The sequence below is a fragment of the Choloepus didactylus genome, chromosome 1 (assembly GCF_015220235.1).
Source record: "Choloepus didactylus isolate mChoDid1 chromosome 1, mChoDid1.pri, whole genome shotgun sequence".
NCBI lineage: Eukaryota > Metazoa > Chordata > Mammalia > Pilosa > Megalonychidae > Choloepus > Choloepus didactylus.
Genome location: NC_051307.1, coordinates 191721995 through 191743779, shown reverse-complemented (window position 1 = coordinate 191743779; position 21785 = coordinate 191721995). Strand labels below are relative to the sequence as shown.

At 43.3% G+C, this 21785-nt stretch overlaps 2 long non-coding RNA genes across 2 annotated transcripts in view; one reads left to right on the top strand and one right to left on the bottom strand.

Annotated features, from left to right (window-relative positions):
* The window catches only part of LOC119542985, a 32072-nt gene extending 15495 nt beyond the window's left edge, over positions 1-16577 (top strand). Inside the window, exon 3 of the long non-coding RNA XR_005218503.1 lies at positions 16554-16577. This is a non-coding gene — a long non-coding RNA (uncharacterized LOC119542985). The remainder of the gene's footprint in view (positions 1-16553) is intronic.
* LOC119542980 overlaps positions 1-18041 on the bottom strand; it is a 54437-nt gene extending 36396 nt beyond the window's left edge. Inside the window, exons 1-2 of the long non-coding RNA XR_005218502.1 lie at positions 17929-18041; positions 16703-16822 (exon numbers count right to left, since the gene is read on the bottom strand). This is a non-coding gene — a long non-coding RNA (uncharacterized LOC119542980). The remainder of the gene's footprint in view (positions 1-16702; positions 16823-17928) is intronic.
* Between the last annotated feature and the right edge of the window lie 3744 nt (positions 18042-21785).

Genomic DNA, 21785 nt, shown 5'->3' with positions numbered 1-21785 from the left:
GTGGCCCATGAATGATAAGAAACTACTTGGGTCTTGTGAGATGCAGAGGATCCTCAGTTCCTGGCCCTTCTGTTCCCAAGCCAGCATGAGGCATGGTCTGTCCTTGAACTCTTGGGTTGTCTCTTTACACAAATCACAGATGAAAGAGCTGTTATTAAAGCAGAGGGAAGGGGAAACTATTCAACAAATGTAGTTGATTGCTACACTTGGGGAAAGAGTGAAAGATTCCCGCTTCATACCATAAAGAAAAAAAAAATTCCAGAAGGCTGAAAAAATAATGTTTAAAAAAAGAGAACTTAAAAGTAAACGTATCCCTTCCTTCCCTCCTTCCTAAACAAGTTGGTCATACAGCCTTTATGCAGGCCTTTCCTCCATTCCCTCCCCTCCCTTCCCTTCTCCCGGAGGTGATAGTTGCCACAAAGGCAGCGGCAGGGGGCTCTAGGAGCCAAGGAGGTCACCAATGTGTTAGGGAAATTAATCACAGAAAGGAAAATTGCACTTAAATAACCATGCTGAAGATAATGGAAGGCAGTTTTCTTGCTGACAGAAGGGATTTATATATAAGGAAAGGGGAAAGGCTAAAAAAAAAAAACAAAAAAAACCTGAGGTATTGGACTGGACTTGAAGATATTGATGTGAACTTATGAGTCTTTTAAAAATACATGGATAGATATAGAAATAGTTACAGGTGAATGTAGGGAACATGTGTACACACATATAGGTGTGTGTACATGCATATATTCCCCATCCCTGTCCACTGAAAAGGCACAGAATCAATGATACACCTCCAGGACTCCTGGGAGAAACAGCTGATTCCAAGGCTGAGGCAGGTGAACACAAGATGAGTCTGAAACATCTTCCTGTGTCAGAAAATAAAGAATTGTTCAGAGAGTCATGGGGACATATCTAAGGGACACAGGAGCCAATTTTGGTGGGGCTCCTGGTAGCCAAATCTGGGATGATTTCATATCAAAATAAGCAACGACAGAGATGGATAAAAATCCATTGGCTAAAAGAGGAATACAAGAGTCCACTCTGATATAAATAAATGGAGAGAAAGGGAAATCTCTTCCTTAGGGTAGAATGCCAACAATTGTGGTAGGAATGATGATGTGCCAATTTGGACATACTGTGTCCCCCCAAACGCCATTATCTTTGATGCAATCTTGTATGGGCAGATGTATTTAGTCTTTATTAGGTTGGAACCTTTGGATCAGTTTGTTTCCATGGAGATGTGACCCACCCAACTGTGAGTGACACCTTTGGTTAGGGTGTGTGCCGGTTTGAATGTATTGTGTCCCCCAAATGCCATTATCTTTGTGGTCTTGTGGGACAGACGTTTTGGTGCTGGTTAGATTTGCTTGGAATGTGCCCCACCCAGCTGTGGGTGGTGACTTTGGTGGGATACTCCCATGGAGGCGTGACCCCACCCATTCAGGGTGGGCCTTGATCAGTGGAGCCATATAAAACATGCTGACTCAAAGAGACTGAACAGAGTGCAGCTGTGAGTGATGTTATTTGAAGAGGAGCAAGCTTGCTAGAGAGGAATGTCCTGGGAGAAGCCATTTTGAAACCAGAACTTTGGAGCAGATGCCAGCCATGTGCCTTCCCAGCTAACAGAGGTTTTCCGGACGCTATTTGCCATCCTCCAGTGAAGGTACCCGATCATTGATGTGTTACCTTGGACACTTTATGGCCTTAAGACTGTAACTGTATAGCCAAATAAACCCCCTTTTTATAAAAGCCAATCCATCTCTGGTGTTTTGCATTCCACAGCATTAGCAAACTAGAACAGATTTTGGTACCGAGAGTGGGGTGCTTTTGCTGCTGTGTTTGCAAATACCAAACATGTTGGAACAGCTTTTCAAATGGATAAGGGGAAGACTCTGGAAGAATTGTGAGGAGCTTGATAGAAAAGGCCAAAACTGCTTTAAAGAGACTGTTTGTGGAAATATGGACTCTAAAGATACTTCTGACGCGGCCTTGAACAGAAATGGTGAATGTGCTGTTGTAAACTGGAAGAAAGGTGATCCTTGTTTTAAAGTGGCACAGAATTTGGCAAAATTGAATCCTCGTGTCAGATGGAAGGAAGAATTTAAAAGTGACAAACTGGAATACTTAGCTGAGGAGATCTCCAGACTACCTGTGGAGGATATACCCTGGCTTCTCCTTGCAGCTTATAGTAAAATGCGAGTGGAGAGAGATAAACTTAAAACTGAACTCTTGGGTTCAAAGAAACCAGAAGCTGATGGCTTGGAAAATTACGAGCTTCCAGGGGGTGGAATCCCAGAAGCTACAGCCCAACGTGAGGATGTAACCGAACATGGAACCCAGCCGCCATTTCAGTACAAGCCAAGATTGGAAAAGGAGTTAAGCAGAAAGGATTTGTGGAAAGTCCTGTTGTCTGATGGCTTTGACCCCTGCGTGCTTCATGCAAAGCCAACAGAATTTTTGCGAGATCTTTATAGACAGAGCCATTGCCGGTCTGGACTGGAGGAGACAGACAAGGGAAAAATTAAAGGAAAAATCTCTTCAAAGACAGAGCCATGGAGGTTGAGGTCTGGAGTCAGGAGGTCTCGTGCTGGGAGAGCGGAGCAGCCCACATGCATGGAAAGGGTGAGTTTGCCCTGGAGGTCGAGGGTGGGCCTTCCACTCCGATGCTCTGGAAGAGTTTTGCCACCTCAGGTCCCAAAGAGGTTGGAGCACATTCCCAGGGAATTGGGGAGAGCCTGGCTGCCACCCCACTGTTCTGAAGGGGTTGAGCATGTACCCTGGAGATGGAAGGGAATCCGGGAGCTGCCCCGATGTTTGAGGAGGGTGGGGCCGAGAAGGTGGTCTCCCCAATGTGTGGGTATGTTGGAGCACTCACCTAAGCATTTGGAGAGGAAAGGGCTGCCGAAAAGGCCCTTAGGAAGGGTTAGGCTCCCGCTCTCTCAAGCCCCAAGGACGCAACGTTGTTCTGTAAATGACTCTCAGACTTTGAAATCTAATGGAGTTTGTCCTGCAGGTTTTAAGAACTGTTTTGGTCCTGTTAACCCTGATTTCCTTACTGTTTCTCCTTATGGCAATGGGAATGTTTATCCTATGAATGTCCCTCCTTTGTATTTTGGAAGCATATAACTTGTTCTAAGTCCACAGATCCAAGCTAAAGGAAAAGTATGCCTTAGGACTGACCATGCCTATATTTGATTTTGATGGGATTTTGTACTTAACTTTTGTTACTGAAATGGTTTAAGTTTTTGTGATATTGTGATGAAATGAATGTATTTTGTATTTGGAAAGATAATGTCATTTTGGGGTCCAGGGGGTGGAATGTGCCAGTTTGAATGTATTGTGTCCCCCAAATGCCATTATCTTTGTGGTCTTGTGGGACAGACGTTTTGGTGCTGGTTAGATTTGCTTGGAATGTGCCCCACCCAGCTGTGGGTGGTGACTTTGGTGGGATACTCCCATGGAGGCGTGACACCACCCATTCAGGGTGGGCCTTGATCAGCTGAGCCATATAAAACATGCTGACTCAAAGAGACCGGAAGCAGTGCAGCTGTGAGTGACTTTTTGAAGAAGAGCAAGCTTGCTAGAGAGGAATGTCCTGGGAGAAAGCCATTTTGAAACCAGAACTTTGGAGCAGACACCAGCCACATGCCTTCCCAGCTAACAGAGGTTTTCCAGACGCCATCGGCCATCCTCCAGTGAAGGTACTTGATTACTGATGTTTTACCTTGGACACTTTATGGCCTTAAGACTGTAACTGTATAGCCAAATAAACCCCCTTTTTATAAAAGCCAGTCCATCTCTGGTGTTTTGCATTCTGCAGCATTAGCAAACTAGAACAGGGTGTGACATCTGATTAAATGTTTCCATGGAGTTGTCCCCACCCATTCAGTGTGGGCCTTTATTAGTTCACTGGAGTCTTGTAAAAGGGCTCACAAGCAGAAGGACTTCAGAGCAGCTGCAGCTGAGACAGACATTTTGAAGATGGCCATTGAAAACTGACACTGACATTTGGAGAACACCATTTTGAAATGCAACCTGGGAGCAAGGAGATGCCAGCCACGTGCCTTTCCATCTAACAGAAGTTTTCTGGATGCCATTGGCCATCCTTCCGTGAAGGTACCCAATCGTTGATGCCTTACCTTGGACACTCTATGGCCTTAAGACTGTAACTTTGTAACCAAGTAAACCCCCTTTTATAAAAGCCAATCCATTTCTGGTATTTTGCATTCTGGCATTAGCAAACCAGAACAGAAGGTAATAGAAAAATCACCATTTGGCAATCACCATAATGGCAAATGGTAGTTAATTCTAGCAAGAATTCACTTAGAATCAGTGGCTATTATGTCAACTGAGTGGAGGTTTTATGAGATGCAGGATATTAGCATGGTTTGGGAGTATCTTCCCACAAAATACCTATCAATTACAAAAAAAAAAAAAAGATGGTGACAATGTGGAAAACCCACATAGACCCTATGCCAGTTTGGATATATTATGTCCCTCCAAAAGCCACATTCTTAAATGCAGTCTCATGGGTGCAGATGTATTAGTGTTGATCAGGTTTGAATCTTTTGGTTGTTTCCATGGAGATGTGATTCAATAAACTGTGGGCAAACCATTTGATTAAATTATTTCCATGGAGATATGGGCCCCACCCATTCAGGGTGGGTCAAGATTTAATCACTGGAGCCCTATAAAAGAGCTCACAAATAGAAGGAGCTCAGAGCATCTGAGAGGGACATTTTGGAGAGAAGCTAAGAGCTGTTGCTAACACTGACACTTAGAGATACTTGGAGATGCAGACAGAAGGACAGATAGCTAAGAGATGAAGCCCAGAGTTTGCCCTGGGATATGAAGACAGGACCCCCAGGTGCTTAGAGAGAACCATCCTGGGAGAAAGAACCAAGAACACACAGGAGCTGAGAGAGGAGCTGGAACATAACCTGAGATCAGCAGATGCCTTCACAGCTAACAGAGGTTTTCCAGATGCCGTCAGCCATCCTTCAGTGAAGGTATCATCTGTTGATGCCTTAGTTTGGACACTTCTATGGGTTCAGGACTGTAACTTTGTAAGAAATAAAACCCTCTTTATAAAAGCCAATCCATTTCTGGTATTTTGCATAATGGCAGCATTAGCAAACCGGAACAGAACCCGACATGACCTTGTGACCAAGTTTAATATCAGGAGAGGGGGCAGATCGACATCTCGTGCCTCCTGTTGTGGTGCAGGAGAAGAGCACAGCACAATTTGCACTGCGTCCTGCCAAGATTGCATGCCTGAGTCCAGCTGTGAGGAAACGGATGGCACCAGGCTAAGTATCATCCTACAGGATGAAGACCTGTACTCTAAGACTATTAAGGCATGAGAGACAGGAAGAGACTGAGGAACTGTTCCAGATTGAAGGAAACTAAAGAAATATGACTAATACATGCAAAGAATGATCCTTGATAGGATGCTGGAGCAGAGAGGAAAAAGAGACACGTTGGAACAGTTGGTGAAATCTGTGGTTGGAGACCTGTGGTTGGAGGTGGGTGTTGTACCAAGTGCAGATTTTCTATCTTGGAGGGGTGTATGCTGGTTATGTCAGAGAGCATTGGGAAGACACATAATGGAGAATTGGTGAGTTTGGGGCATATTGAACAAATACTTCTAATTTCCCAGAATTCTTTCTTGCAACTTTTTCCATAGCAATCTGCTCTTGTTTTATAAACAGAATACGTTCCTGATCCTCCCTTTGGTCCTGGACATTGCCAGTTGAACATTCCACAGGCATCTCAAACTCAACCTACCCAAAATTGTACTCTCTATCTTTCCCCTTAGCCTGAGGATACTGTAGACTTGAGGGCTCCTGAAAGCACTTGGCTCTCTCTCTGAATGTTATGAGAGGCCATTGAAAGATTTTGAGGATAGAAGTGACACAAGAAAATTGACCTTTCTTTGAGAACAGATTTGAGAGAGGCAAGGGCAGAAGCAAGGAGTCCAGTGAAGAAAGAGTAGGGTTACCAACTATCCTTATTTGCTCAGGGCTGAGGGTTGTCCTGGGACATTGGAATTTCAGTGCAAAAACCAGGAAAGTCCTGGGCAAACCGGGACAAGGTGGCTACTTCAGAAGGTCCAGGTGCAAAATGATTGTAGCTTAGACCGGGTGGAGGTGATAAAAAATGTCAGCTTCTGGATATATATTGAAGGAAGAACCAACAAGAGTTGTTAATGCATGGGATGTGTCCTTTGAGGATACAAGAAGATTCTTGTGTTCTTAGAGTACTAGGAGACCTGAATTACCATTTTCAGGGGGTTGGGGGAGAGGGCTGTGGGAGGAACCATTTTGGAGGCAGTGGGGGGAAACCAGGAGCTCAATGTTGGACCCGTTAGGTGTAAGGTATCTGTCTGACATCCAAAAGGAGATTTAAATAGGCAATTAAATTCATGAATCTTGAGATCAGAGGAGAGAAGTTAGGATTGTCAGTAGTCTATACAGATGGTATTTAGAAAGAAGCTCACAAAGAAGAGAAGAGGTTCAAGGGCTGAATCCTGGAGATTCTCTTAGGACATTGGAAAGTTAAAGTTAAACAGCAATGGAGAGCAAGAATGAGCTGCTAGTAAGGTAGGAGGTAAACCAGGAGAGGTGAGGAGTGGGGGTGGGTACTGCTGGGAGCTGCCAGTAAGGTGGGAGGTTAGCCAGGAGAGGGGGATTGCTGGAAGCCAGGTGAAGGCAGTGGTTCATGAAGAGGGAGCAATCAGTTGTACCCCATTTAAGATGAGGCTTGAAAACTAATGATTAGATTTAACTGCAGGAAGGCTGATCTTGGCAAGAGTTGTTTTGGTGGAATGGTGGGGGTGAAATTTTGATTAAGAGAGAACTGGAGAAGAGGAATTGGAGGCAGCAAGTATGGACTGCTTCCCGCAAAGGGAAGAAGAGAGAAAGAGCAGTAGTTGGAGAGGGGAGCAAGGTATTTTTGCAATGTGTTCAGATATGAGAAATAACAGCACATTTGCCTGCATAGAGAGGGGGACATGATGCAGGAGAATGGAGAGAAAGTGGTAAAGAAAGGAGAGAGAGGGTGGGATATATGACATGGGGGAGGAGGTGGCCTCGGCTAAAAGCAGGGACAATTCCTACATAATAATAGGGAAGAAAGAAGAATGGGGCATGAGATCAGATAATTCAGTGGACCTGGTGAGGGGACCTGGTGAAAGTTGTCTTCTGACTCTTCTGATTTCTCAGGGAAGTAGGAAACAAAGTAATCTGCCAAGGACAAGGATAGGGGAGGCAGCAGGGAGGTCTGAAAAGAGAGATAAGGATATAAAATCATCTAGGGGAGGAGGGGAGTGAATAAAATTGGGAAAAGAGGACAACTGCTGAGCAGTCCTCTGGGCCACTTGAGGTTTCAGTGGTCATGGATTTTGAATGAGACCAGTCAGCACTTTAAAACTTTCAGTTCCCTGCATTATATATATACATATTTTTTCTGTTTGTTTATCTTGCCCTTCTTGTCTTTGCTGTCAATTTCACAAAAATGTCTGGTGGCTCACAGTTGCCCATTCGTATTGGGAATGAAGGGCTGGGTTATTGCAGGTAGCAACTGCAGACACACCATCAGATGGAAAGGGCCTCGTGCGCTGAGCAGGCTGAAGGGAGAAAGAGCCACAACTAGAAACTTGGTGGTAAAGTTTCAGAACACCAGGAATGCAGAGGCAATCCCAGAAGCTTCTGCCACACATATGCACAGAAATAGTAATACCAAAATGAAAAGTCATCACCTGCAAGGAATAGAGTATAATGTCATCAGCCGCCCTGGGGCTAGGAGACAAAAAGCAGAGCCTTCAAAGTTCTAGGAGAATTCTAGACCCAGCTAATGTAACATATAGTGAGATGGTGGAATAAACACACCTTTCATAGTACTTACGATATACTCCAACAAATAAGGGAATAATTGTGCTGTATATATTTTATCACAATAAAATGTTTTAAAAAATCACAAAACTGTATAACACAAAGAATGAACCTTAATGTAAACTATGGACAATAGTTGATAATATAATTATAATAATATTGTTTCATCAATTGTAACAAAGTCACCACATAAATGGAAAATGTTAATAGGGAAAACTATGTTGGGGGAAGGTAATATGAGAACTCTGTACTTTCTGCATAATTCTGTAAACTTACAGTGGAAGGGAGGGAAGGTGGGAGGGAGGGAGGAAATAGGAAAGAAAGAGAGAAACCAAAAAAGATAAAGGCAGGAAATAGTGAATCCATTTCAGGAGAGCAATGAAGGGACATTCCAGGATGGAGGTTTAGTTTTAATTCCTTAATTGTACACTTTTCTTAAGGTTTGAATTTCTTTAGTTTGTGTTTATCACTTTTACAACCATTTCGTTTAAACAGCTAAGAAGAATCTAGGTTTATCTCTCAGATCATGAAAATACTGAACATTATAACTGCTTCCCCTTATCCTCCACTGTCCCCTTTGCTTGCCCTGTTCCAGCCACACAGGGGTCCTGTCTGATACCCTCATTTCCTTCACATCTTGATGCAAATGTTACCTTCACAGAGTGACCTTCCCCTACTGAAATATGCAACTTTGGACCAACATCTATATCACCATTTATCACCATCAGACATAAAATCCATTCTACTTATTTGTCTATTATCTCTCCTCTCCCACCTGAATATAAGCTTCGTGGGAGCAGAGAATGTTATTTGCTTTATCCACTGCTGTGTCACCTGCTTCTAGAACTGTACCATCTAATACCATAGCCAATAGCCACGTGTGGCTAGGGAGCAGTTGAAAAGTGGCCAGTCCAAATAGAGATGCTCTGTAAGTATAAATAAACACTGAATTTTGAAGATTTATGTGGTGGTTTAACTGTATATACCCCAAAAAAACATGTTCTTAAAGTTAATCCATTCCTGTGGGTGAGGACTCATTGTAAGTAGGAACTTTGATGAGGCTACTTCAGTTAAGGTGTGATCCACCTCATTCAGGATGGGTCTTAATCCTATTACTGGAGTCATTTATAAATGGAATAAATACAGAGAGATAGAGAGAGATGAAGATAGAGATAGGGAGGGGGGGGGAGGGAGGGAGGGAGAGAGAGCGCCATGGATACAAGAAGCTGAAATCAACAAAACCCAGAAGAGAAGGCAGAGATCATCAGAAGCTGCCATGTGCCTTGCCATGTGGCAGAGGAGCCAAGGATCTCTAGCAGCCAGTCTGTGGGAAGAAAGCATCACGCTGATGGTGACTTGATCTGGTTTTCCCAGACTCTAACTGTAAGTGAGTAAATTCCCATTGTTTAAGCCAAACCCATTTCATAATATTGCTTTGAGCAGCTTAGGAATCTAAAATAGCTTAGTATTAAAAAAAGAATGTAAAATATCTCATTGATACTTTTATGCTGATTATATATTGAAATATTTGGGATATATTGGGTTATATAAAATATATTCTTAAAATTTTTTTTCCTGTTTCTTCTTTATAAATTTTTAATGTGGCTCCTAGAAAACTTTAAATTATATACATGGCTCCCCTTGAGGCTTGCATTACATATAATCAGACAGCACTGCTCAAAAGAGATGTTGGCAAACTTCTTCTGTAAAGGATCAAATATAAATATTTGAGGTTTTGCAGACTATGTGGTCTCTACTCAACTCTGTTGTTGTAGAACAGAAGCAGCTATAGACAATACGTAAACATATAGGTATAGCTGTCTTCCAATTTATTTACAAAAACAGGCAGTGAGAGGTGGGGCAAGATAGTGGTATAGAGAGATGTGGAATTTAATTAGTCCCCTAGAGCAACTAGTAAAAAACAAGGAACAACTAGAGTCTGGAACAACTGATGGAGGGACATCCGTTACTGGACAACATCACACATAAGTCAGGAATGAGTGGAACAGCTGAGATCGCAACTAGAACTGTAAGTAAATCTCCCCAAACTGTGCAGCTGGTGCCCCTTTCTCCCAGTATGGCAGGCTGAGTTGCAAAACTTCACTGTGGGAAAAAGAAGCAGTCCCTGCTGGGAGCAAGGGAATGTAGTTCAACCAAGCTCCAATAGCAGTTTTAATTAACAAATTTGGACTACTGAATGCATGCTATGATAACAGATAAACCAGAAGCAAGCAGGAAAGGAACCTGGAGGTTTATCCTGGCAGATAGGAGGCAGAGCTGATGGGGAAAAAAATACATAAATAAATAAAAACAGAGGCTTTTGGAGTCCGCTGAGCTCAGAATATTGGAAAAGGGCTGTATCCCAAAAAAAAGGGGCACACAGAACTGGGTACCAACTCCAGTTCTTGCCTAGTGAACTGGAGGACTGGAAGCTGGCTCTGAAAAGGGGACTTCTCACTTTTTTCCTTTTTTTCTTTTCTCATTCTAAGTAGTTCATTAGAGAAAGCCTCAGGCAGTTTCAATTGTCAGCACTGACCCAGGAGTTAAGATAGTCAGAGAGTTAAAAGAAAAACATAAGTGTAGGAGACAATTCCCTAAAGGGCTTATCTTCCCTAAGAAAAAGGGGGTGGAGGCAGCTCAAGCGGCAGCCCTCCCTCAGAGAACTCAGACCCCAGGGCCTGGGGGGAAAAAACAGAAACAGCCTAAGCTTGGCTTCTGACATCCTCAGTCACGGGCCAGGACAGGGCCCACTGAGAATTAAACACACTGCACCTCTTTATGCTGATGGGGAGCTGCAGGCTGACAAGCACCACCTCCTGGGCAGGATAGGAAAAGCACAGAGTCTGGAGGCCTCACAGGAAAGTCTGATAATCTTCCGAGTCTCACCATCAGGGAAACCTGATACTGAAGACAGCCTCCTCCTGAGCCCTGGGTCCACCTGGTCTAGAAAAATCTGGTTGGGATAATCAAGGAAACCAGATGTCTGGACAAAAAAAATTACAAATCACACTAGGAAAAACGACATATGGCCCAGTCAAAGGAACAAACTTACACTTCAACTGAGATATAGGAATTGAAACAACTAATTATTAATCAAAAAAATCTCCTAAATCAATTCAAAAATCAAATCAATGAGCTGAGGGAAGATATGGCAAAAGAGATGAAGGATAAAAAGAAGACACTGAGGAAAAAAAGAAGACATTGGGCAAACATAAGGAAGAACTCAAAAGTTTCAAAGAAGAGATGAATAACACAGTGGAAACCTACATCAGCAGATTTGAAGAGGCAGAAGAAAGGATTCATGAACTGGAGGACAGAACAGCTGAAATCTTATACACAAAAGAACAGACAGGGAAAAGAATGGAAAAATATGAACAGGGTCTCAGGGAATTGAATGAGTACATGAAGTGCACAAATATACATGTCATGGGTGTCCCAGAAGGAGAAGAGAAGGGAAAAGGGGAAGAAACAATAATGGAGGAAATAATCACAGAAAATTTTCCATAAAATTAAAGATACAAGAAGCACAGTGTGCCAGTGTGAATGTATTATGTCCCCCAAAATGCCATTATCTTTGATGTAATCTTGTGTGGGCAGACCTATCAGTGTTGATTACATTGTAATTCTTTGATTGTTTCCATGGAGATGCGACCCACCCAACTGTGGGTGATGACTCTGATTGGATCATTTCCATGGAGGTGGGACCCCACTCATTCAGAGTGGGTGTGAATTAGTTTACTGGAGCACTATATAAGCTCAGACAGAAGGAGTGAGCTTGCTACAGTCAAGAGGGACACTTTTAAGAATGCACAGAAGCTGAGAGAGTAGCTGCAGATAAGAGACCATTTGAAGATGGCCACTGAAAGCAGACTGTTGCTCCGGAGAAGCTAAAATAGGACAAATACCCCAAGAGCAACTAAGAGTGACATTTTTAAGTAACAGTAGCCTAGAGCGGAATGTCCTGGCAAAAAGCCATTTTGAAACCAGAACTTTGGAGCAGATGCCAGCCAGGTGCCTTCCCAGCTAACAGAGGTTCTCCAGACACCATTGGCCATCCTCCAGTGAAGGTACCCAATTGTTGATGCATTACCTTGGACGCTTTACGGCCTTAAGACTGTAACTTTGTAACCAAATAAACCCCCTTTCTAAAAGCCAATCCGTTTCTGGTGTTTTGCATTCTGGCAGCATTAGCAAACTAGATCACACAGCATACCCCAAACAGAATAGATCCAAGTAAACTGACTCCAAGACACTTAATAATCAGATTATCAAATGTCAAAGACAAAGAGAATTCTGAAAGCAACAAGAGAAAAGTGATCCCTCATATACAAAGGAAGCTCTAAGATTATGTGTTGATTTGTCAGTAGAAACCATGGAGTTGAGAAAGCAATGGTCTGATATATTTAAGATACTAAAAGAGAAAAACTGCCAACCAAGAATTCTATATCTGACAAAACTGTCCTTCAAAAATGAAGGAGAATTTAAAATATTTTCAGATAAACAAACATGAGAGAGTTTGTGAACAAGATACCTGCTCTACAAGAAATACTAAAGGGAGCACTACAAGAAGATAGGAAAAGACAGGAGAAAGAGGTTTAGGGAAGAGTGCAGAAATGAAGACTATCAAAGGATAAAAAGAGAGAGAGGGAAAAATAAAAATAAAATAAGATATGACATGTAAAATCCAAAAGAAAAATGGTAGACAGTATACATTATGTTAAGTGATATTAGCCAGAAACAAAAGAACAGATACTGTATAGTCTCACTAATACAGACTAACATTGATGAGTGAAATTTGAGAGTTGAGAACACAGGTTATCAGGAGATAGAAAGAGGTTAGAGATTGGGCATTTGATGCTAAAGGGGTACAGAAGGTTTAACAAGATTGATTGTATTGACCCAGAAATGGAATGAATAGGATAATAGTGTGTGATAGTAACACAACATTGTAAGTACTCTAAACAAAAATGAGTGTGACTATGGTTGATAGAGGAAGGCTAAGGGCACATACGACACAAGAAGGAAAGATAGAAGATAAAGGCTGGGATTGTATAACTTAGCAAAATCAGAGTGATCAATGATGGTGATTAAATGTACAAACAGAATGTTTTTAAATGAGGGAGAACAAATGAATGTCAACATTGCAAGGTATTGAAAATTGGATGGTGTGCCGATTTGGATGTATTATGTCCCCCAAAATGACATGTTCTTTGGTGCAATCTTGTGGGGGCAGATGTATTTAGTATTGATTAGGTTGGAACCTTTTGATTGAGTATTTCCATGGAGATGTGACTCAATCAACTGTAGGCAATACCTTTGTTACCCCCACCCACTCAGAGTGGGTCTGAATTAAATCACTGGGGCCATATAAAAGAGCTGACAAACAGAAGGAACTCAGAGCAGTTGTGAGTGACATTTTGGAGAGCAGCTGAGAGTGACATTTTGGAGACAGCTGCAGCCTAGAGAGAAATGTCCTGGGAGAAAGCCATTTTGAAACCAGAACTCTGGAGCAGACGCCAGCCATGTGCCTTCCCAGCTAACAGAGGTTTTCCGGATACCATTGGCCGTCCTCCAGTGAAGGTACCCAATTGTTGATGCCTTACCTTGGACACTTTATGGCCTTAAGACTGTAACTATGTAACCAAATAAACCCCCTTTATAAAGCCAATCCATTTTTGGTATTTTGCATAATGGCAGCATTATTAAACTGGAACAGATGGTATAGGGGAAATAATACAATCAATCCAAACTAGAGTCTATAGTTAACAATAACATTGTAAGATGTTTCCATTAATTGTAACAAAAGCAATACCAAAGCTAAATGTCTATAAGAGGGGGATATAAGGGAGTGATATGGGATTCTTGGTGGTAGCGAAGTAGTCTGAACTTTTCATTGTATTTAGTTTTTATTTTTCATCTATCTTTTGTATTTTTATTCTTAATTTTTTTTCTCCTTTTCCTCTTTCTTTGGGGAAGAGATGGAAATGTCCCCATACAGATTGTGGTGGTGAATGTATGATTAGGTGATTATACTGGGAATCATTGATTGTTTACTTAGGGTGGATTGTGTGAATAAAACTGTTAAATAAACAGAGGGATACAAGTGCTGGAGAAAATGTGGAGAGAGGAATGTACCTATTCCCTGTTGGTAGGGAAGTAGAACGGCACAGTCCAGATGGAGGGCAGTGTGGTGGTTCCACAGGAAGCTAACTATGGGGTTGCCATATGGTCCTGCAACCCCATTTTGGGTATATACTTGGAAGAACTAAGAGCTGAGACATGAGTGGACATTGCACACTGGTGTTTATGGCAGCCATATTCATGATTCACAATGGATGGAGGTGGCCTAAGGGTATATCAACCCTTAAATGGAACAGTGAACTGTGGTGTATACATACACTGGAATACCAAGTGGCAGCAAGAAGAAATGAAGTTGTGAGGTATGCAACTAGGTGAATGGATCTGGAAGACAATATGTTGAGTGAAATAAGCCAGAATCAAAAAGATAAACATTATTACACCTCACTAATATGGACTAACTATAATGTGCAAACTCTGAGAATTGAATCTGAGAGCATAGGTTATCAGGGAAAGGCTTATGGCAAAGTTTCCTAGATTGTAAGCTCTTACAGTAGTCATATCTATTCATGAGTTGTAATGGTTATCTCTAAATTCTGAGATGCTGAGCTGGTCAGTCCCTGTAACTTTAGGTATCTGTGTGACACCTGAGACTCAGAGTCAGAGTTTGGCAGCTATGAATGTCAGCATTACCCCATACAGCAAAGTTTTAAAAAAAAGCTGAAAAAGAGATCAGACTTCAATTAGAGATATGAAATGGACCTGATTAGAACTAAGGTAAATCAGACTAGAGGGCAAAGGATAATATTGACTGTGTTATAAAACATCAACTTCTGTGTGAGACCAAAGGAAGGGATGTTTATTTGGTACAAAATCTATACTTTCTATAGCATGCTATATAATTTAACTTGTATGGTCAGTTTATTCAAACACCATAATTACATGGAACCTTGAATAGGGGGTGAGATCTGGTTGGTTTGTACAGATCAGCATGAAATTCTGTTACATCCCAGAGTAACCTGGGCAGAGAATAGAAAGTATTTGGAAAGCCCCCTTGAGGGCCTAGGGAAAAATGTGGAAACATTAAACTTCCCCACCTGGGGAATTCCTGATATTCTTGTAAGCACTAGGGACTACCATTGTAGTAGGGCAAGTCCTCAATCTACAAAGGAGAAGCTAAGCCTACTTATAATGGTGCCTAAGAGTCAACCCCAGAGAACCTCTTTTGTTGCTCATATGTGGCCTCTCTCTAAGCCCACTCAACTGGTAAACTCACTGCCCTTCCCCCTATGTGGAACATGACTCCCAGGGGTTTAAATCTCCCTGGCAACACAGGACATGACTCCCAGGGATATGCCTAGACCCAGCATCACGGGATTGAGAAACCCTTCTTGACCAAAAAGGGGAAGAGAAATGAAACAAAATAAAGTTTCAGTGGCTGAGAGATCTCAGATGGAGTTGAGAGGTCATTCTGGAGGTTATTCTTATGCATTATATAGATATCACTTTTCAGTTTTTAGTGTACTATAATAGCTGGAAGGAAATACCTGTTGAACTATTGAACTGTTGAACTGTAATCCAGTATCCTTGTATAACTATATAGCCTATACAGTGTGACTGTGTGATTGTGAAATCCTTGTGGCTCACACTCCCTTTATCCAGTGTATGGACAAATTAGAAAAAAAGGGGACAAAAAGTAAATGGATAATAGGGAGGAAAAAAGGAGTATGGAATGTTTTGGGTGTTATTTTTAACTTTTATTTTTATTATTATTCTTGTTCTTATTTTTTGGTGTAATGAAAATGTTCAAAAAATAGATTGTGGTGATGAATGCACAACTATATGATGATACTGTGAACAATTGATTGTATACTTTGGATGATTGTGGTCTGTGAATATATCTCAATAAAATAGCATTTTTTTAAACCAGTTATGTTAAACATATTAAAAAAACAAACAAACAAACAAACAGGCAGCGACTGGGTGTGGCCTATGTGCTGCAGTTTGCCAACACCTGATCTGGAACATTGTTTGGTCCATTGTAAATGTTTGTTGAGTGAATGAATAGAAAGAAGGCTAATATGGCTGGGACACGGTGAGTCAGGAGGAGCATGGTAAAATAAGGTTGGTGAGGTAATCAGTGCTAGAGAATGTAGGGCATCTTATATCATGGATTTTGTTTTAAGTCATTGGAAAATTTTAAACAGGGCGGTGATAAAATCTGATATAGATTTTCCTAAAGATCACTGTTAAACATGCTGTGGTGAGGTACCCAGATCTGCTCCAACCTTTTCAGAACTCACTCCCCCAACTGCTGAGAAGCTCTCTGAGGGCTGCCCCCAGCTGAAGAGAGCCACCTCACCCAAGACTGCACCCCTTCCTGAAGCTGACCCACATCCAGTGACTCACCCGTGTAGGGGTGTAAAGACCTGACTCTCTGCCCCCAAATGCAGACAACTCCAAACAGGCAGCCTAGCTCCAGAGCCCCCAATAGGACTGGCCGCAGCATTTGTTGCAACTGCATTTCAGTTCAGTTCTGCCCACCCCACTTCTCACAGGAGTTGCTCTGCTTCCATCACTTTCCCACAGGTATTGATCTCAAGGGCACTCCCCAGAAAACCTCCTGCATGCAAATCTGCACTTCAGAGTCTGAGTCCCGGGGAACCCACCCTGCAACAGCTGGTGTCGGGAGTGATCGGAGAAAGCAGACTCTTAAAATGGGATTTGGAGCTGATTACCTGGCAGCTGGCTGGCAGAGAGAACCCCATTGCTGACCACAAGTGAAGCACAGGTAGGCCCCAGCAAGTCATAGCAATGCAAGTGTCAAAACTGTCACTGGCGATGAACTGGGATTGTACCTGGAGGAAGGATAGTGGGATAGTAAACCCAGAGGAAGGCAATACCCTGGTGGGGGCAGTGTATCAGGCCTTTAAGAGATGTGAAGAAATATTAGCTATAAGGACAATGAAATTGGATGGCTCTTGCTGGGAGCTGGTGAAGCATTGGAGAAAGCCAATACCCAGGGTGAAAGCCAGAGGGCCTCCTTGGCGGCATGTAAAGTGACTCTCATACCCTACATCCAGTGAGCAGAAAAAGCTGAGGGGCCAGGACAGACCAGGGAGGCCAGTCAGGAGGCCATTGCAGCAACCCAGGCAGGAGCTGGAACTGGCTTGTCCCAGGATGCTAGAGGCAGAACTACAGAGAAGGGATCAGATCCTGGCCATATTTTGAAGATAAAGCCAACATAATTTGCTACAGGTTTTTTACTATTTTCCTATTGCTGCTATAACAAATTACCACAAAGTTAGTGGCTTAAAACAACACAGGTTTATTCTCTTACAGTTTTGGGAGTCAGAAGTCCTAAATGGCTGTCACTGGGCTAAAATCAAAGGTATCAGCAGGGCTACCCTCCCACTGGAGTCTCCCTGGAGAATCTGTTTCCTTGCATTTCCCAGCTTCTAGAGGCCACCTGCATTCTTTGGCTCCTGGCCCCTTCCTCCGCATTCAAAATGCATCACTCCAACCTCTGCTTGTGTGGTTGCATCTCCTTTTTCTGACTCCCACCCTCCTGTCTCCCTGGGCCCAGCTGGGTAATCTGGGGTCAACTCCCCAGGTCAAGAGCCTCCATTTAACCACAGCTGCAAAATCCCTCTTGCCATGTGGGGTAACAGATTCCCAGGCCTGGGGATTAGGCCATGGACCGTTTTGGGTGCCATTACTTAGCCTCCCCCAGGGCTGGAAGTGGGGGTGTGAGACAGGAAGGAGTCAAGAGGACCCCAGTGTTTGGGGCCTGAGCCACTGGAAGGACGGCAGAGATTCAGCCCCGTTGCTCTTTGGAAGCTGAATCCTGCATCACCTCCTAAAGGCTTCCCTGATTTAAAATATAATTTTCAGGAAGAAGTAAAATCATGACTTTCGTACATATATAAAAATGAACACACATTAAAGAATTTGTTTTACTTACATGGTCTTATAACAGGCAGATGTTATAACTGGTTCACAGGGAAATTCATAACAGCACAAATTTATATCAATAGAAGAATGGTGAGATGAATGGCAAATTCTGGAAAAAAACTGTTTTTTTGGGGGGGAGGTGGAGAGGAAGTCAATTCAAATCACTACAGGACAGTGTTTACATATTGTTAAATAATGCACAAAGTCCATGGAGGCGCTCATGCTAAGGCCTGTGTCAACAGACAGAAACTTAATTTAGTTGCTGTTGGCTGTAAACGCTCTGCCCTCCCAGAACTGGAAACCTCAGGTCAACCAACCATAATCCACCAGCTCCAATTGGACTCGCATGTTCCAACCCCTCTGGTTTGGCATTAGCCAAGTAAGGATAATATCTTGACACAGCCAATGGAGTAATTGATACTGTAGCTTCCTTGTTGGCTGTAAAAGCCTGTCTATTTAAACCCTGTCTTTCTACCACTCTTTGGAGATCCCTTCTACTTTCTGGTGGGGCTGCTACCTGATTCATGAGTCGTTCAATAAAGCTGTGAGATCCTAATATCATGTTATTGAAAGTTGTTTTTGTTGTTTTTTTTTAAACAATTTCTATCAGTTATCTACAACTTACAAAGAGTTGATGACAACAAACAGCTAGAATCTGACAACTCAGAAGGATGTGCTACACATTGTGCACAGCTTTCTAATGAAATAAACGAATTTTTCTACACCTAATTCTGTCACAAAGACTCCATCCTATAAGTAACTCCCAGGGAGGGCAGAGTGAGTTTCTGGCAGGAGGGGAAGAGGAGGCAGGTTTGATGGCTGCTGGCAAGTTCCAACAAAGGACAGGAAGAAAGAAAAACAAAAGTGACACATTTTGACATGAAAATTTTGTGTTGCTTTTATTATAACACTTTTAACCTATCAGTCTTTGTATATAAAGAAGCTATTGATTTTTTGTGGTTTGTTGTTTAGTCATTGTGTAATGAGCCACCTGGTAACATTTTACATTCCATTCAAATGCAATTATACCAGATTGAATGAAGACAAACATAAGATCTACTCTTCAAGCCACTACCAGGTGGGAATCAAGAGAGCATTCTTCTTGTTCAGCAGCTCCCCAGCACAGCCCTTCATTGTTTGGAGCTAAACTGGAGGTCCAGCCTTTGGTTTATATAAATAAGGAATAAATTCAACAGCATAGTCTCTTAGATGGTTTTCTCCCAGCTCTTCTATTCAATTAACATGCCGCTCTGATATTGAGGGAGGGAAAGAAAGAGCGAGCCCTTTGCTATGCGGTACCACTGACGGGGCAGGAGGGCAAAATCCAGTACCAGCCAGAAAATATGGAAAATCTTAGATAATCATCCATACTCTTATTATCCAGAGGAGGGTGCAAAACAGGAGTTTTAAAGGGGACTCGTCCTGTCTCAGATCCAAAGCTAAGAAAAGTACATTCCAAGGGCCCCACATTTTGAAGCGAAGCCCAAGACTTGCAGAAAGGATAGCGACCAAACTGGTTCTTGATTTAGCCCAGCACACAGTACCAGGTTATCTATGGGAGAAGTGTGGGACTGGGAATGAAACTGGGAAGAGGATTTCTTAAAGTTGTTCATCTCCAACCAAGGCACCCCACAAGAAAAAGAGCCAGCATTTAGGCATCTAGCCCACCCAGAGCATTACAAACAACACTTTTTCTGCTCCTGTATCTCTCCTCCCTCTTCTTATTCCACCCCAGCTGAGTCAGGAGTGACATTACCAATGGGAAAGGGGGAATTAGGAGCAGGGAGGAAGAAATAGGGAGGAAGCCAGCCACACCCCCTCTTCCCCACTGAGCGTCCAAATTGAGCAGGTATCATCCCATGTCCTATCTTGCTCCCCTCCCCTGCCTGCCCCAGCTTCCCTTCCAAGCTCTAGGGTCAAAGCTCTGGGATGGGACAGGGAGAGAGGTGAGGGTGCACGAAGGGGTTGCCTGCCAGGTACTTTTCTGCTCATTGCTCCCTGAGCTTGGCAGGTGTTCAAGGCTAACTCTTTCCATCACAGGGTGTTTGAAAGGTTCTTTGGGAACTCCTCCATTCCCCCTACAGTTACTGACACTGGTGATGCCCTTTCTGGCCTGCTCCTGACAGTTCCCATTCAGCCCCTGGTCCTAGGAGCTCAGCTCCACAAGTCCTCTCTCTTTTGAGGTCCCATTGGCCCTCCAGGCAGCCCCTTCGGAAGATGTCTCTCTCCATCTCAAGATACCCAACAGTCTCTACTCAAACATCTCAGCTCACTTCCAAGGCCTGCATGAGTCTCTTTTCTATGTCTGTTTATTCAAGGGCAGACTATTCTGCCCCAGTGCACACCTCCAGGCCTGGGGGAAGGGGAGGATGGGACAAGGAGAGGGGAGTTTATGGGTGCAGCTTGGACTTGTAGTCTGGGGTGTCCACACATATGCACAGTCCCCTCTCAGTGCATGTCAGAAACAGGGATAGCAAGAGAAAGGGCACGGAGTTAGGGGTCTCCATCCATTCTCTTGGCTCTGCCTGCAAACGTTAGGGGCAGGGTTGGGAGGAAAGGGGGCTGGAATGTTCCCAGCAACTTGTCAGAGGGCACAGCAGGTGCTAAGGACCCCAGGTTAGGGACTATTGTGCACCCTAGGGACTGGAGGGAGAGGGAAGGAAAGAGCACTGTGAGATGGGGGGGGCAGGCAGGTGGGGGCTCCATCACACAGAGCCTCGTGAGCCACACCCAAGGCTTTGGCCTCATCCTGGGAGCTACTGGAAGCCTGACAGCAGTTTAAGCAGAGGGGCAGCTCCTAGCTTTCCATGTGCCTTAAGGGCCATTAACCTACTGGAGATTCACAGGTTTCTAGTACATGTAATACACTTAGAGATGAGGCAAAAAAGGACAGATGTAGCCTGTCACAGCTTCCAGTTTGGATTAGCCCATAAATTATTTTGATTTCAGTCTCTCTTCCCAGTCAGATGGTAAATTCCAGGATAGCACAGACTGTGTCTGTCTGGCTTACCCTGTATCCCCAGCTCCTAGCAAAGAGCCAGGCACCGAGATGGCCCTCATAAATATTAATTCAATAGATTGTATCAATTTTCTAAATTTAAGGAGCTTAAAACAATAACAATCATTTATTTTGCTCACAGCTCTGCAATCGGGGATGGCATTGGCTGGTTCAGCTCACCTTGGGGCTGGAATACCCTCTTCCAAAATGGCTCATGCCCATGGCTGGCAAGTTGATGTTGGCTGTTGGCTGGGAGCTCAGCCACGCTGGGGGTTGGGGGCCATGGTTTCTGTGCACATGGCCCCTCCACAGGCCACTTCAGCTCCCTCAGATCATGGTGGCTGGGTTCCCGTGTCCCCAGAGAATTAGGTGGAAGCCGTATTGCTTGTAGGACCTAGCCTCGTAAGTCATGAAGTGTTCTGCTATCATCACAAACCAGCCTGGATTCAAAAGGATGGCATGTAGACACTGCCCTTCCATCACAGGAGTGTCAATGTCTCATCATAAGGAAAGCATATGGGGTGGGAGATGTTGGGGTGGCCATGTCTGGAAAACGCAATTTGTCTCATGGAGGAGCACAGTCGCTTAGTGGTAAGCCCAGTGTTTGAACCCAAGTTCTGTTCAGTACCTTTTGTTCAAGGAGGCAGGGATATGTGTGACACATTCTAGAAAAGCTCCCTTCCAACCTGGAGAAAATAAAGTTTTGGAGCTTGGTAAATTAATGAAGAGTTGTGAAGATAATTCACTTCTTTGTGCTAATTACCTCCTCAATAAAAATGTAGGCTTGATGAGGTTTAGGCCGTGTGTGTGCGTGTGTGTGTGTGTGTGTGTGTGTGTGTGTGTGTGTGTGAATGGGTAAGTAAGATTCT